Raw genomic sequence first — 17551 nt, 5'->3', positions numbered from 1 at the left:
CGATATATTCGTTGTTTGACCACCTACGACAACCTACTTCACATCGATAGAAAGGTGAAATTTTCTACTTTTATTATCAGGTTTTGCTTTTGATATACCCCTTATTGACGCTGAGATATTTGCTTTGGAATAAATTGTTGACTTTTTCTCCAAATAAGTTTTTTGCGCATTCCGACCCCTGATTATTATCCGGCCATCGCCAAAGTCAGTAGCTTTTTGCCATCCGGCACCCCCATAAACCACCAAAATTTCGTGGCGATTCCATCAAAATTCCATCAAGCGTGATTTAAAAAAATTGAATAATGCGATGTATTACCGACTATTGTGATATTAGTCCGTAGTCATAAACACATTTTCCGTAAAAGTAAATTGTATTTTTGTGCATTTTTATTTCTAAATTAACGGTGATGACAAAATAACGATAATATCGATAACTATCGTTCTTTGAAATGAAATATCGAAAATATCTAATGTTGGGAATAACGATAGTTTGTATCTCTAATCTCTAGTCATGTCGTTTCAAGACCATTTTCCGGCAAATGAAATTTGTTTGCCTTTTCCCAATAACATTTGGTCTGTTCCAGTATTACAAGAAGCTACTAATTTTTACTTTTTTTAACGCAATTGTCTCGATTTCTTTAAGAGCATTTAAACTGTTTTTTCCACTTCCACTTCAATGTCTATTAATAAAGAAAAAAAACACATCTGACTTTGCACTGAAATTTGAAATAGAAATTAGAAGTCTTCGTCGTCGTCGCAAGCGCAAGAATTAAAAAAAAACATATGGCCAAATACGCATTGTTATTACCCCTCCGGCCAAGCCTTTTTTGTTTTTATTTTTTTTTTTTTTCTAAATTAGAAGCCGTAGACAAACAGATACGACGACGACCACAAACTAATAGATTTTGGCGTTCTTCTTCTTGATTCTTTTTTTTTGGTTTGAGAATTTTGAATAGCCGCCAGAGCATCTGGGGGATTTTTTTGTTTGGTTTTCATTGTCTGTTTATGGCAGAGATAGCATTGCCTCCAATTCGTTGCCATCTTTTGGGTTTACGTTTATTTTATTGCCACCGACGCGTTACCATTGTTGTTGTTGTTAATAAAACCACAAATTTACATATGTTCTGTGAGGTTCTGTTTCTTTTTTCTTTTCGTATTTAAATATTTGATTGCAAATGTTTATTTTTGAGTATTTTATTAGGTGTATAAAAAATATTGTATATCAATTACTGGCAAGTGGCTAGCCAGTCAGTTTCGGCCAAATAGCCTAAAATATTCAATACATGTACCAAGGGAACTTGGCATGTAAATATAAACAATTTGTGATTGAAATTGTACACACATAAACGTTAGGTAAATGTTGTGGGAACATTCCAAAGGGAGCAAAAAGATATTTTTTTTTAGGAAGGAAAGTATTTTTGTGGGCGGTGTTGTTCCTATCCCTGAAAATGCATCCTTTTTTCTATTTAATTGTAATGGATTCCGAGGTAAGATCAAGGAAAAATGGATTTCATGAGTCGGAAGAATATCTTGGTCGCGGCGGTGCAGGAAACCAAGCTCAATAACAGCTGCAGCTTACAGCGTTGTGATTTTACATAAGGGATAAGCTTTCGCATTGCACCAGGCTGTTCATTACAGACCTATCTCATTTGAGCCTGGCTCTAATGACAAGTACATGGAATGTGTGGGGATAGCAGTCAGGCGTGGAACTGCCGCGGTAGAGTTGCTCAACGTATACATCCCGCCGATAAATAGCTGAATTCCAGGGACTGCTATTGGGCGACTTTAATGCTCATCATGAGTTGTGGCATTCGGTCCTCGGAAATGACCAAAGGAGTATAGTGCTGGCTGAGCAGATTGATAGCTCTTGGGTTTGCACAGTCAATGAGGACTCCCCTACCACAATTATCGAAAAGTGTCAGAGTTCGCCAGACATAACCATTGTGTCACTAAGTCTGACAAATCACGTCACCTGGCAACCAGTCGTTTCTCTTGGATCAGACCATCTCCCCATAATTATCGCCATCAGCAGACCGACCACTTTCATTGCCTCTGAACTTAATGGCCGAGTTTCAGAGAGTTAACTAATTACCACTTCAGAGATCTGTACAACCCGTGTAGGAGTAGAAAGGACGTTCCGAGATATCATCACTGCCGCAGCCGTTCGCCATATACCTGCTAGTTGAATACCCGAAGTGAGGTCAAACTTCCCGGCAAAGGCGAAGGAAATAGCAAATTGACATCATGAGCTTCGTCGTGCCAACCCCAGTGACCCTAGAGTTATGGAGTTGCCACTGAAGTTAAAATATTGGTCGGTATGGAATGGCATTTGGAAAGTTAGAACATTGGAGCCAGAATAAGTGAATTGAGGACAACGGTTAAGTCACTCTCGAACCCTGAAAAAAGGGAAGACAGAACCTCTGTCACGTTTGGCGACGTTACTCTGACTGATTCGAAGAGGTGCGCAAGTTATTTCAATCGACAATTTGTCCAGCACTCCGGGATAAACAGATCGAAGAGAAGAGTACTCTGTTACATTATATCTCTTCCTGCCACCACCGCAATTTACAGTGGATGATGTTGCGAATGTCATAAGGAACGTTAAATCATTCAAAGCGTTGTGCCCTGATGGAATCTGCTGAAACAGCTGGATGTGCCGAGAGTCGAGTATCTCACTAAAGTTCTCAACGTGTCGCTAACCACCCACATCGTTCCCGAAGTCTGGAATATGAAGCCAGGCAAGGATACAAGGTGAATCGCACAGATCGATTTTGGTTTTATCACCCGTTGCAAGAAGCATTGGGGCTTTAGTCCTCCTCAGTGTCAGTTGCGGATCATCACCATGGGTTCCGTAGGCAGCACAGCACGACCATAGCCACCCTGGCAGCACAGCACGACCATAGCCATCTCCACACATATTAGTCGAGGACTCAACCAGAGCAAGCCGTGTGATAGAACAGTGATGATGCCGCTTGATTTATCAAAAGCTTTTGATGGAGTCAACCACGCTGTTTGGGGGCATGGAGCAGACGACCCTTCGGTCAAGTTTGAACTGTTGATTGGCCGGTCGTATGTGGTGAGATGATATCTCCGGAACTGTTTAACCTCTACATCTCCTTTATTACGCCCTCTCCACACTGCATTGAGATCGTAACGCGGATGCGGATGATTGTACGATCTTTGCATGACGTACCTTACCTGATGTCATTTGTGAAAGACAGAACTCCTATTTGACTGATCTTACCACCTTTTTCCACGCGAGGAATATGCAAATATCTGCTACTAAATCTAAGGCCTCTCTGTTCACCACATGGATGGCATAGGTGAGAACAGCGTTGAATGTCATGGTCGATGGTAGCAGAATTCCTAGCACAAACAAACCCAACATTCTAGGGGTCAAATTCGACAAGCCGAGATGTAGGAACTAGGTCCTCAAGTGCCTAACTGGCAGCACTTGAGGTGCAGGCAGATAAAAAAAAAAAACGTTGTTTACCACATATAACGCGATAGGTCGGTCTGTGGCAAGCTATGTGGTGCCAGTTTGGTCCTCGAATGTAAGTGAAACTTTGTGTGGGAGGTACCCGAAAGGGTGGTCCGATGTAGTCAACATTCGAACATAATTCGAAGCTGTAAGAAATAATATCATGTACAACGTTTGGGTCAAAACGAGTTTCTCCATTTGAGGGTTATCTTACATATTACTCTGTTTAGTTTATGCCGACAGGCTTTTTGGAGATTTTGGCCCATTATCTCAGGAAGTGTGGACTTAAACCCGAAAAAATTGCGCCGTCGAACTTTTTCCAAAACGCAAAAAACTGCAGTTTTCCCAAATTTGGTGCGGGAAGTACTCGAAGGACGGGACCGATATACTCCATATTCCAACATCATTCATAACGAGATCAATTAAAACGCAATACATGGACGAATCTAAAACTCTCTGCGAGAGTTATCTTGCTGATTTGCCATTTTAGTTGGTGCCGTCAGGATTTCTTGGAGCTTTTAGGCCATTATCTCAGGAAGTATGGACTTGCCCATAGAAAAAAATTGTACCTTCGTAAAGGACGCCACGAGGACAATCTGCTGAAAAAGAATTCAAAACCATCCGAGCGAAGCTTTTAAACTACCCTTTTTCTGAATTTTGTGTGAGAGGTACCCGAAGTAATGGACCGATTTAATAAATATTAAAACCCTAGCTATGCCTGGAAGTTATTGTGCGCACAAGCCAATCAGACAGACGGACGAACATGGTTAATCCAATTCACATTGTCTGAAACAAATTTCGTCCATACATACTTGTGGTCTAAACCCATTTATTGAGGCATATTTTTGGTCGTAAGAATGAAATTGCGGACAAAAAATATGGATTTGGATTAAAGTTCAAGAGTATTGCGGAAGAGGCACCTGAAGAAGTGGAAATCATGGACTTGCCTACGAAAAAGCATAATATCGCTATAAACAGGACAAGGAGTACATTCGGTAAAAATTTCCAAAGAATCCTCGAACAGATCCAAACGGCATTTAAAAAAATTGCATTTGAAAAAAGTTCGATGGCAAGCGCTTTGTTTCTTAATTACAATATTCGCAGTTAAAATATTACAATAACATCGGCATTAGTATATGTTTCAAAGCATTGCTAGAGAAGCCACATCCACAACCAAATCTACAAGTTTGGATTTGCATTATGGGCGGCATTCCACGCGATAGATACCGGCCACACCAATTATTTCAGCTGGTCACCATATAATTTAGATCTTTTGACCATTATATCGGGAAACATGGACTTGCCCACGAAAAACATAATATCGCTGTAAGTAGGGCCACTAGGAGTACATTCGGTAAAAATTTCCAAAGGATCAGCACTTAAACAAAAATTTTGAAAATTATTTGGGTGTACCCCAAGGAGTGGACCGGTGCGGAGCACTTTTGATCATAAGCAAAGTTTGGACAAAATATTTCTAGATCCAAAGTTTACACCAAATCGGTTGCTGCGTTTTTTTTACCATTTTAGCGAATATTTTCGTACTTTTGTTGAACTTAGAACACCACCTTCGAATTTCATCTTAAGTTTACATTAGGCAAGTTTACTTGCGGCAAGTCCCTGTTTGTAGGAGAGACATGTAAGGAGAATGCAAATGGAAAAAAATTGCTCGTACCGGCAATTCCTTTTATATTTTTCGTATTTGAAGTATTTTCATTGTTTTGAAAACAAAACTTTTTGGAACACAATTGCCTTTTATAAACACAAGAGGCAAGTTTAAAGCGCCCCATACTAGGGATACGCAGTGAAATGCTATAATCGGTTTTTCGATCATTCGATTTTTGCGAAAAACTTAAGACTCGATTTTCGGTTAGTCGATTATTTGAGAGTATTCAAAAAGTCGACTTTCGATTAATCGTTAACCGCCGAAAACCGATTATAATCGAATATAATCGACCATTTTCGTTGATGCGATCCGTGATGGTTATATGTTTAAAAAAGTACCGCCGACTACGCGGTTTTAGCACACCTAATAGTCAACTACGAGTAATAGTCGACTACGAATAATAATAAACTACGACTAATGGTTGACTACGAATAATAGTTGACTCCGTCTTCCGAAAGTCGATTAAGAATAATCGATTATCCGGTTTTCGCAGATTCAATAGTCTACTACGACTTTTAGCAATTTTAAGGCTAATAACCGATTTATCGATTAACCGAAATCGATTTTACGTATCCCTACCCCATACTCTACCAAATTTTGATGTCATTTTTCAAAATATGAGAATGTGTGTGTGTATTTAAGGCCCATACCTATATACGTCCGTATACCCAGGGCGTGTGTGGTAAAAAAAGTAGAACACATGTATTCTTATGAGAACTACCGAAATACGTCGAGCGTATACTTTTTGTAAGTTGAACAAATTCAACTATGACAGAACGTTTTGTATGCATGAATGTGTGTGTTTTGTATTTTGAAAACAAAAGCCCAACAAAACCTGAAATCCAATTAATTGCAAAGGAAAATTATTTATTTTACGAATGAAAACATTTAAATAAGTTTTGGCCGCTGATTTGGTGTTTTAAATGTGATTTTGTACTCAGCGTATTTGGGTAATATGGACGCTCAGAGAGCGTTGTTATGCCTGTGAAGTTATATTGGACATTATATTGGAAAAATTAATTTTTAGCAAAGGCGCAAACCATTCACAGGGCGACTCAGAGAAATCATATTTAACTAAAATTGGAGAACAAATTGAATCGCAAATTATAATTTATGGTCATAACTATTAAAATAACGGTAAAGTATAAACAATTCTGAACAAAATGAATGAAGGAGGCATAAATACGTGTTTAATATATATCAAAGAGCTGTATTGAAAAAGACACTGAACAGAACAGCCCATTGTGCCAAAACTATAAAAGATGGGCGGACGAAACTTGGCTTAAATTAAAGGTCTCTTGAATAGCTATCAGCCAATATATAGATTTTATCCGAAATCAATTTCAGAGATCTGCATTTTGCGATCTACCTTGGGCCCACCTATGAAATATATACTGAACATAATAGCCTACTGTTCCAAAACTATAAAAGATGGGCGGACGAAACTTGGCTTAAATTAAAGGCCTCTTGAGTAGCTATCAGCCCATATATAGGTTTTATCCGAAATCAATTTCAGAGATCTGCATTTTTGCGATCTACCTTGGGCCCACCTATGAAAAAGACACTAAACAGAACAGCCCATTGTGCAAAAACTATAAAAGATGGGCGGACGAAACTTGGCTTAAATTAAAGGCCTCTTGAATAGCTATCAGCCCATATATAGGTTTTATCCGAAATCAATTTCAGAGATCTGCATTTTGCGATTTACCTTGGGCCCACCTCTGAAATATACACTTGACATAATAGCCCACTGTGCCAAAACTATAAAAGATGGGCGGACGAAACTTGGCTTAAATTAAAGGCCTCTTGAATAGCTATCAGCCAATATATAGATTTTATCCGAAATCAATTTCAGAGATCTGCATTTTTGCGATCTACCTTGGGCCCACCTATGAAAAAGACACTAAACAGAACAGCCCATTGTGCAAAAACTATAAAAGATGGGCGGACGAAACTTGGCTTAAATTAAAGGCCTCTTGAATAGCTATCAGCCTATATATAGGTTTTATCCGAAATCAATTTCAGAGATCTGCATTTTGCGATCTACCTTGGGCCCACCTATGAAATATATACTGAACATAATAGCCCACTGTTCCAAAACTATAAAAGATGGGCGGACGAAACTTGGCTTAAATTAAAGGCCTCTTGAATAGCTATCAGCCCATATATAGGTTTTATCCGAAATCAATTTCAGAGATCTGCATTTTTGCGATCTACCTTGGGCCCACCTATGAAAAAGACACTAAACAGAACAGCCCATTGTGCAAAAACTATAAAAGATGGGCGGACGAAACTTGGCTTAAATTAAAGGCCTCTTGAATAGCTATCAGCCAATATATAGATTTTATCCGAAATCAATTTCAGAGATCTGCGTTTTGCGATTTACCTTAGGGCCCACCTATGAAAAAGACACTAAACAGAACAGCCCATTGTGCAAAAACTATAAAAGATGGGCGGACGAAACTTGGCTTAAATTAAAGGCCTCTTGAATAGCTATCAGCCAATATATAGATTTTATCCGAAATCAATTTCAGAGATCTGCGTTTTGCGATTTACCTTAGGGCCCACCTATGAAAAAGACACTAAACAGAACAGCCCATTGTGCAAAAACTATAAAAGATGGGCGGACGAAACTTGGCTTAAATTAAAGGCCTCTTGAATAGCTATCAGCCCATATATAGGTTTTATCCGAAATCAATTTCAGAGATCTGCATTTTTGCGATCTACCTTGGGCCCACCTATGAAAAAGACACTAAACAGAACAGCCCATTGTGCAAAAACTATAAAAGATGGGCGGACGAAACTTGGCTTAAATTAAAGGCCTCTTGAATAGCTATCAGCCTATATATAGGTTTTATCCGAAATCAATTTCAGAGATCTGCATTTTGCGATCTACCTTGGGCCCACCTATGAAATATATACTGAACATAATAGCCCACTGTTCCAAAACTATAAAAGATGGGCGGACGAAACTTGGCTTAAATTAAAGGCCTCTTGAATAGCTATCAGCCCATATATAGGTTTTATCCGAAATCAATTTCAGAGATCTGCATTTTTGCGATCTACCTTGGGCCCACCTATGAAAAAGACACTAAACAGAACAGCCCATTGTGCAAAAACTATAAAAGATGGGCGGACGAAACTTGGCTTAAATTAAAGGCCTCTTGAATAGCTATCAGCCAATATATAGATTTTATCCGAAATCAATTTCAGAGATCTGCGTTTTGCGATTTACCTTAGGGCCCACCTATGAAAAAGACACTAAACAGAACAGCCCATTGTGCAAAAACTATAAAAGATGGGCGGACGAAACTTGGCTTAAATTAAAGGCCTCTTGAATAGCTATCAGCCCATATATAGGTTTTATCCGAAATCAATTTCAGAGATCTGCATTTTGCGATTTACATTGGGCCCACCTATGAAAAAGACACTAAACAGAACAGCCCATTGTGCAAAAACTATAAAAGATGGGCGGACGAAACTTGGCTTAAATTAAAGGCCTCTTGAATAGCTATCAGCCCATATAAAGGTTTTATCCGAAATCAATTTCAGAGATCTGCATTTTTGCGATCTACCTTTTGCCCACCTATGAAAAAGACACTAAACAGAACAGCCCATTGTGCAAAAACTATAAAAGATGGGCGGACGAAACTTGTCTTAAATTAAAGGCCTCTTGAATAGCTATCAGCCCATATATAGGTTTTATCCGAAATCAATTTCAGAGATCTGCATTTTGCGATTTACCTTGGGCCCACCTCTGAAATATACACTTGACATAATAGCCCACTGTGCCAAAACTATAAAAGATGGGCGGACGAAACTTGGCTTAAATTAAAGGCCTCTTGAATAGCTATCAGCCCATATATAGGTTTTATCCGAAATCAATTTCAGAGATCTGCATTTTTGCGATCTACCTTTTGCCCACCTATGAAAAAGACACTAAACAGAACAGCCCATTGTGCAAAAACTATAAAAGATGGGCGGACGAAACTTGGCTTAAATTAAAGGCCTCTTGAATAGCTATCAGCCCATATATAGGTTTTATCCGAAATCAATTTCAGAGATCTGCATTTTGCGATCTACCTTGGGCCCACCTATGAAATATATACTGAACATAATAGCCTACTGTTCCAAAACTATAAAAGATGGGCGGACGAAACTTGGCTTAAATTAAAGGCCTCTTGAGTAGCTATCAGCCCATATATAGGTTTTATCCGAAATCAATTTCAGAGATCTGCATTTTTGCGATCTACCTTGGGCCCACCTATGAAAAAGACACTAAACAGAACAGCCCATTGTGCAAAAACTATAAAAGATGGGCGGACGAAACTTGGCTTAAATTAAAGGCCTCTTGAATAGCTATCAGCCCATATATAGGTTTTATCCGAAATCAATTTCAGAGATCTGCATTTTTGCGATCTACCTTTTGCCCACCTATGAAAAAGACACTAAACAGAACAGCCCATTGTGCAAAAACTATAAAAGATGGGCGGACGAAACTTGGCTTAAATTAAAGGCCTCTTGAATAGCTATCAGCCCATATATAGGTTTTATCCGAAATCAATTTCAGAGATCTGCATTTTGCGATCTACCTTGGGCCCACCTATGAAATATATACTGAACATAATAGCCTACTGTTCCAAAACTATAAAAGATGGGCGGACGAAACTTGGCTTAAATTAAAGGCCTCTTGAGTAGCTATCAGCCCATATATAGGTTTTATCCGAAATCAATTTCAGAGATCTGCATTTTTGCGATCTACCTTGGGCCCACCTATGAAAAAGACACTAAACAGAACAGCCCATTGTGCAAAAACTATAAAAGATGGGCGGACGAAACTTGGCTTAAATTAAAGGCCTCTTGAATAGCTATCAGCCCATATATAGGTTTTATCCGAAATCAATTTCAGAGATCTGCATTTTTGCGATCTACCTTTTGCCCACCTATGAAAAAGACACTAAACAGAACAGCCCATTGTGCAAAAACTATAAAAGATGGGCGGACGAAACTTGGCTTAAATTAAAGGCCTCTTGAATAGCTATCAGCCCATATATAGGTTTTATCCGAAATCAATTTCAGAGATCTGCATTTTGCGATTTACCTTGGGCCCACCTCTGAAATATACACTTGACATAATAGCCCACTGTGCCAAAACTATAAAAGATGGGCGGACGAAACTTGGCTTGCATTAAAGGCCTCTTGAATAGCTATCAGCCCATATATAGGTTTTATCCGAAATCAATTTCAGAGATCTGCATTTTTGCGATCTACCTTTTGCCCACCTATGAAAAAGACACTAAACAGAACAGCCCATTGTGCAAAAACTATAAAAGATGGGCGGACGAAACTTGGCTTAAATTAAAGGCCTCTTGAATAGCTATCAGCCCATATATAGGTTTTATCCGAAATCAATTTCAGAGATCTGCATTTTTGCGATCTACCTTTTGCCCACCTATGAAAAAGACACTAAACAGAACAGCCCATTGTGCAAAAACTATAAAAGATGGGCGGACGAAACTTGGCTTAAATTAAAGGCCTCTTGAATAGCTATCAGCCCATATATAGGTTTTATCCGAAATCAATTTCAGAGATCTGCATTTTGCGATCTACCTTGGGCCCACCTATGAAATATATACTGAACATAATAGCCTACTGTTCCAAAACTATAAAAGATGGGCGGACGAAACTTGGCTTAAATTAAAGGCCTCTTGAGTAGCTATCAGCTCATATATAGGTTTTATCCGAAATCAATTTCAGAGATCTGCATTTTTGCGATCTACCTTGGGCCCACCTATGAAAAAGACACTAAACAGAACAGCCCATTGTGCAAAAACTATAAAAGATGGGCGGACGAAACTTGGCTTAAATTAAAGGCCTCTTGAATAGCTATCAGCCCATATATAGGTTTTATCCGAAATCAATTTCAGAGATCTGCATTTTTGCGATCTACCTTTTGCCCACCTATGAAAAAGACACTAAACAGAACAGCCCATTGTGCAAAAACTATAAAAGATGGGCGGACGAAACTTGGCTTAAATTAAAGGCCTCTTGAATAGCTATCAGCCCATATATAGGTTTTATCCGAAATCAATTTCAGAGATCTGCATTTTGCGATTTACCTTGGGCCCACCTCTGAAATATACACTTGACATAATAGCCCACTGTGCCAAAACTATAAAAGATGGGCGGACGAAACTTGGCTTAAATTAAAGGCCTCTTGAATAGCTATCAGCCCATATATAGGTTTTATCCGAAATCAATTTCAGAGATCTGCATTTTTGCGATCTACCTTTTGCCCACCTATGAAAAAGACACTAAACAGAACAGCCCATTGTGCAAAAACTATAAAAGATGGGCGGACGAAACTTGGCTTAAATTAAAGGCCTCTTGAATAGCTATCAGCCCATATATAGGTTTTATCCGAAATCAATTTCAGAGATCTGCATTTTGCGATTTACCTTGGGCCCACCTCTGAAATATACACTTGACATAATAGCCCATTGTGCCAAAACTATAAAAGATGGGCGGACGAAACTTGGCTTAAATTAAAGGTCTCTTGAATAGCTATCAGCCCATATATAGGTTTTATCCGAAATCAATTTCAGAGATCTGCATTTTTGCGATCTACCTTGGGCCCACCTATGAAAAAGACACTAAACAGAACAGCCCATTGTGCAAAAACTATAAAAGATGGGCGGACGAAACTTGGCTTAAATTAAAGGCCTCTTGAATAGCTATCAGCCCATATATAGGTTTTATCCGAAATCAATTTCAGAGATCTGCATTTTGCGATCTACCTTGGGCCCACCTATGAAATATATACTGAACATAATAGCCTACTGTTCCAAAACTATAAAAGATGGGCGGACGAAACTTGGCTTAAATTAAAGGCCTCTTGAGTAGCTATCAGCCCATATATAGGTTTTATCCGAAATCAATTTCAGAGATCTGCATTTTTGCGATCTACCTTGGGCCCACCTATGAAAAAGACACTAAACAGAACAGCCCATTGTGCAAAAACTATAAAAGATGGGCGGACGAAACTTGGCTTAAATTAAAGGCCTCTTGAATAGCTATCAGCCCATATATAGGTTTTATCCGAAATCAATTTCAGAGATCTGCATTTTTGCGATCTACCTTTTGCCCACCTATGAAAAAGACACTAAACAGAACAGCCCATTGTGCAAAAACTATAAAAGATGGGCGGACGAAACTTGGCTTAAATTAAAGGCCTCTTGAATAGCTATCAGCCCATATATAGGTTTTATCCGAAATCAATTTCAGAGATCTGCATTTTGCGATTTACCTTGGGCCCACCTCTGAAATATACACTTGACATAATAGCCCACTGTGCCAAAACTATAAAAGATGGGCGGACGAAACTTGGCTTAAATTAAAGGCCTCTTGAGTAGCTATCAGCCCATATATAGGTTTTATCCGAAATCAATTTCAGAGATCTGCATTTTGCGATCTACCTTGGGCCCACCTATGAAATATATACTGAACATAATAGCCTACTGTTCCAAAACTATAAAAGATGGGCGGACGAAACTTGGCTTAAATTAAAGGCCTCTTGAGTAGCTATCAGCCCATATATAGGTTTTATCCGAAATCAATTTCAGAGATCTGCATTTTTGCGATCTACCTTGGGCCCACCTATGAAAAAGACACTAAACAGAACAGCCCATTGTGCAAAAACTATAAAAGATGGGCGGACGAAACTTGGCTTAAATTAAAGGCCTCTTGAATAGCTATCAGCCCATATATAGGTTTTATCCGAAATCAATTTCAGAGATCTGCATTTTTGCGATCTACCTTTTGCCCACCTATGAAAAAGACACTAAACAGAACAGCCCATTGTGCAAAAACTATAAAAGATGGGCGGACGAAACTTGGCTTAAATTAAAGGCCTCTTGAATAGCTATCAGCCCATATATAGGTTTTATCCGAAATCAATTTCAGAGATCTGCATTTTGCGATTTACCTTGGGCCCACCTCTGAAATATACACTTGACATAATAGCCCACTGTGCCAAAACTATAAAAGATGGGCGGACGAAACTTGGCTTAAATTAAAGGCCTCTTGAGTAGCTATCAGCCCATATATAGGTTTTATCCGAAATCAATTTCAGAGATCTGCATTTTTGCGATCTACCTTGGGCCCACCTATGAAAAAGACACTAAACAGAACAGCCCATTGTGCAAAAACTATAAAAGATGGGCGGACGAAACTTGGCTTAAATTAAAGGCCTCTTGAATAGCTATCAGCCCATATATAGGTTTTATCCGAAATCAATTTCAGAGATCTGCATTTTGCGATCTACCTTGGGCCCACCTATGAAATATATACTGAACATAATAGCATACTGTTCCAAAACTATAAAAGATGGGCGGACGAAACTTGGCTTAAATTAAAGGCCTCTTGAGTAGCTATCAGCCCATATATAGGTTTTATCCGAAATCAATTTCAAATTTTGCCCATTGTGCAAAAACTATAAAAGATGGGCGGACGAAACTTGGCTTAAATTAAAGGCCTCTTGAATAGCTATCAGCCCATATATAGGTTTTATCCGAAATCAATTTCAGAGATCTGCATTTTGCGATTTACCTTGGGCCCACCTCTGAAATATACACTTGACATAATAGCCCATTGTGCCAAAACTATAAAAGATGGGCGGACGAAACTTGGCTTAAATTAAAGGTCTCTTGAATAGCTATCAGCCCATATATAGGTTTTATCCGAAATCAATTTCAGAGATCTGCATTTTTGCGATCTACCTTGGGCCCACCTATGAAATATACACTTGACATAATAGCCCACTGTTCCAAAACTATAAAAGATGGGCGGACGAAACTTGGCTTAAATTAAAGGCCTCTTGAATAGCTATCAGCCCATATAAAGGTTTTATCCGAAATCAATTTCAGAGATCTGCATTTTTGCGATCTACCTTTTGCCCACCTATGAAAAAGACACTAAACAGAACAGCCCATTGTGCAAAAACTATAAAAGATGGGCGGACGAAACTTGGCTTAAATTAAAGGCCTCTTGAATAGCTATCAGCCCATATATAGGTTTTATCCGAAATCAATTTCAGAGATCTGCATTTTGCGATTTACCTTGGGCCCACCTCTGAAATATACACTTGACATAATAGCCCACTGTGCCAAAACTATAAAAGATGGGCGGACGAAACTTGGCTTAAATTAAAGGCCTCTTGAGTAGCTATCAGCCCATATATAGGTTTTATCCGAAATCAATTTCAGAGATCTGCATTTTGCGATCTACCTTGGGCCCACCTATGAAATATATACTGAACATAATAGCCTACTGTTCCAAAACTATAAAAGATGGGCGGACGAAACTTGGCTTAAATTAAAGGCCTCTTGAGTAGCTATCAGCCCATATATAGGTTTTATCCGAAATCAATTTCAGAGATCTGCATTTTTGCGATCTACCTTGGGCCCACCTATGAAAAAGACACTAAACAGAACAGCCCATTGTGCAAAAACTATAAAAGATGGGCGGACGAAACTTGGCTTAAATTAAAGGCCTCTTGAATAGCTATCAGCCCATATATAGGTTTTATCCGAAATCAATTTCAGAGATCTGCATTTTTGCGATCTACCTTTTGCCCACCTATGAAAAAGACACTAAACAGAACAGCCCATTGTGCAAAAACTATAAAAGATGGGCGGACGAAACTTGGCTTAAATTAAAGGCCTCTTGAATAGCTATCAGCCCATATATAGGTTTTATCCGAAATCAATTTCAGAGATCTGCATTTTGCGATTTACCTTGGGCCCACCTCTGAAATATACACTTGACATAATAGCCCACTGTGCCAAAACTATAAAAGATGGGCGGACGAAACTTGGCTTAAATTAAAGGCCTCTTGAGTAGCTATCAGCCCATATATAGGTTTTATCCGAAATCAATTTCAGAGATCTGCATTTTGCGATCTACCTTGGGCCCACCTATGAAATATATACTGAACATAATAGCCTACTGTTCCAAAACTATAAAAGATGGGCGGACGAAACTTGGCTTAAATTAAAGGCCTCTTGAGTAGCTATCAGCCCATATATAGGTTTTATCCGAAATCAATTTCAGAGATCTGCATTTTTGCGATCTACCTTGGGCCCACCTATGAAAAAGACACTAAACAGAACAGCCCATTGTGCAAAAACTATAAAAGATGGGCGGACGAAACTTGGCTTAAATTAAAGGCCTCTTGAATAGCTATCAGCCCATATATAGGTTTTATCCGAAATCAATTTCAGAGATCTGCATTTTGCGATCTACCTTGGGCCCACCTATGAAATATATACTGAACATAATAGCATACTGTTCCAAAACTATAAAAGATGGGCGGACGAAACTTGGCTCAAATTAAAAATCAAGGAGACATTTGTGGGTTATCATATAAAAAACAAGGAAACTTTCCAGGATTTTCAAAAAAGAAGTTCAAACAACAAAAAATTGAGAATGCTGCTGTAATGTGTTGCAATTGTATTTATATTTGATATATTAGGGTCTAGTACATATTTTACTTATTGTATATGATTCATGCAAAAAATCTTAAATATAGCTGATTGTATATATATAGTTGATTATATATATTAAGGCATACGATTAGTTTCAAATATATACTTCACACATTTTTGTTACTTAAAATATACTTTTGTTTTTTACATTAATACTTAATTTAAATAAACTAAAATATATACACATATATTGCCACGTATATATGTATGTGCATATACATGCACATAAAAAACTAATTCATCAAATTCATATATGTATACATACATTTTTATACATTTTACATTTGTGAGATGTTTTCTATGAACTTATTTGTAATTGTTTTTGTTGCACTATATTGGTTAATAATAATATTAATATTTATACGCAGGGTTTTTTTTAATATTTATATATATATACATTTAAAAAAGGAAACCAAATCACCAAGCTTATAGATATTCTTAAAGTAGTTTTAGTAATATTCACCTTTTTGAGTTTTGCGAAGACTCTGATCATACCTCTATATTGGCCCAACTGCTGATAAAGTATACACTGACAGGAGTATCTCAGGATCTATTCTCCCCTCTGAGACTGTAATTGTTATTATGAAAAATATATGGGCACCAATACAAGCATCGTACAACGAGTACAAATATTTTAAATATGTTGTTTGAAAAATGTTGACCTTTGAAATTTGTTTGAGAAAACTAAAAATTAAAAATAACATTATACACCACTTTGCCTATACTTTCAAACGCATATAGTCCGGTTTAAGTGTAATTTTAGCTGTCGGACATTCTTACAATTTTGTGAATAGAGGCAAAACGAGGACATCAAAACATTAGTAGAAGGAAGAAGACATACCATATTGGGACGATTTCAACTTTCAGGATTTTCGAAGCTATTTGAATTATGATATTTTTAGATTCAAGGTTAATACCCATAGTAACGAAATATTCAAAATCCTTTGGAAGTATTTTGGTAAGAGCATATTCCGCATATAAAAGCATTAGTCCCGGTATTCGTATATATATATTCCCGACATCCATCACAACAGGGCAGTCCACATACATTGCAAATTACGTCATTGGAATCACAATTATAACCACAATGTAGGCAAAAGGTACTTTTGTTATCCGAATTCTCTGCCAATACTTTTTTAATGTATATCCTGTTTTCATCTGGATCTTCCTGATTTAACAAACTCCTATTCGCAACAATTGATTCCACGAACTGGCAAACAAATACCCCACAATTGTAATTGTCTTTTTGCTCGTCATGGTCCAAATACTTCAATTTCCAGCCTTCTTGCTTTATTTGGTCTTGAAATATTTGAAATTTATCCTTGTAATTATTTTCCTTTCCCTGAGGATCAAGAAAGTAAAAGTCCTTATTGCTAACATCTAAATATACTAACGTGAAGTGGTTATTTTCTAATATGGGAATGAAAAATCGTTCATAACTATTTATATCGGGAATACTGAATTGACCCTTGAAAAACATGGTTCCTAATACGGATGTCGTAAAATATGTGGACCTAGATGCATTATTTGCAATCGAAATGGCAATAAATGTGTCAACAATTACATTATATAATGTTTGTGCTTTATCTAATGATGTGTAATCGTCATATGTTATTTTATTATCAATTATTTCCCCGGTGTTCAATTTGTCGTAAATATTGCAATATCGGTACATTATATAATTTCTTGAACTCTTACATTTCCTTGGAAGTTTTTGATATTTACGATACAGCATTTCACTTAACCACTGAACATCTTTGTCTTCGTCATTTGTTTGGGTTTTTACTATTTCAGTAGACATATTTTCATAGTTATGTAAAATGTTTTCGTATACCCTCATCTGACTAATTTTTTCTTTTTCTT

At 37.8% G+C, this 17551-nt stretch overlaps 1 protein-coding gene across 5 annotated transcripts in view; it reads right to left on the bottom strand.

Moving 5' to 3' along the window:
• Sarm (sterile alpha and armadillo motif) overlaps window positions 1-17551 on the bottom strand; it is a 374264-nt gene that overhangs the window by 336723 nt on the left and 19990 nt on the right. The window lies entirely within an intron of this gene.

The sequence above is a fragment of the Musca autumnalis genome, unplaced genomic scaffold (assembly GCF_047663935.1).
Source record: "Musca autumnalis isolate F117 unplaced genomic scaffold, ASM4766393v1 scaffold_4, whole genome shotgun sequence".
NCBI lineage: Eukaryota > Metazoa > Arthropoda > Insecta > Diptera > Muscidae > Musca > Musca autumnalis.
Note: the sequence above shows the minus strand (reverse complement) of the source record. Positions and strands in the feature narration are given on the sequence as shown.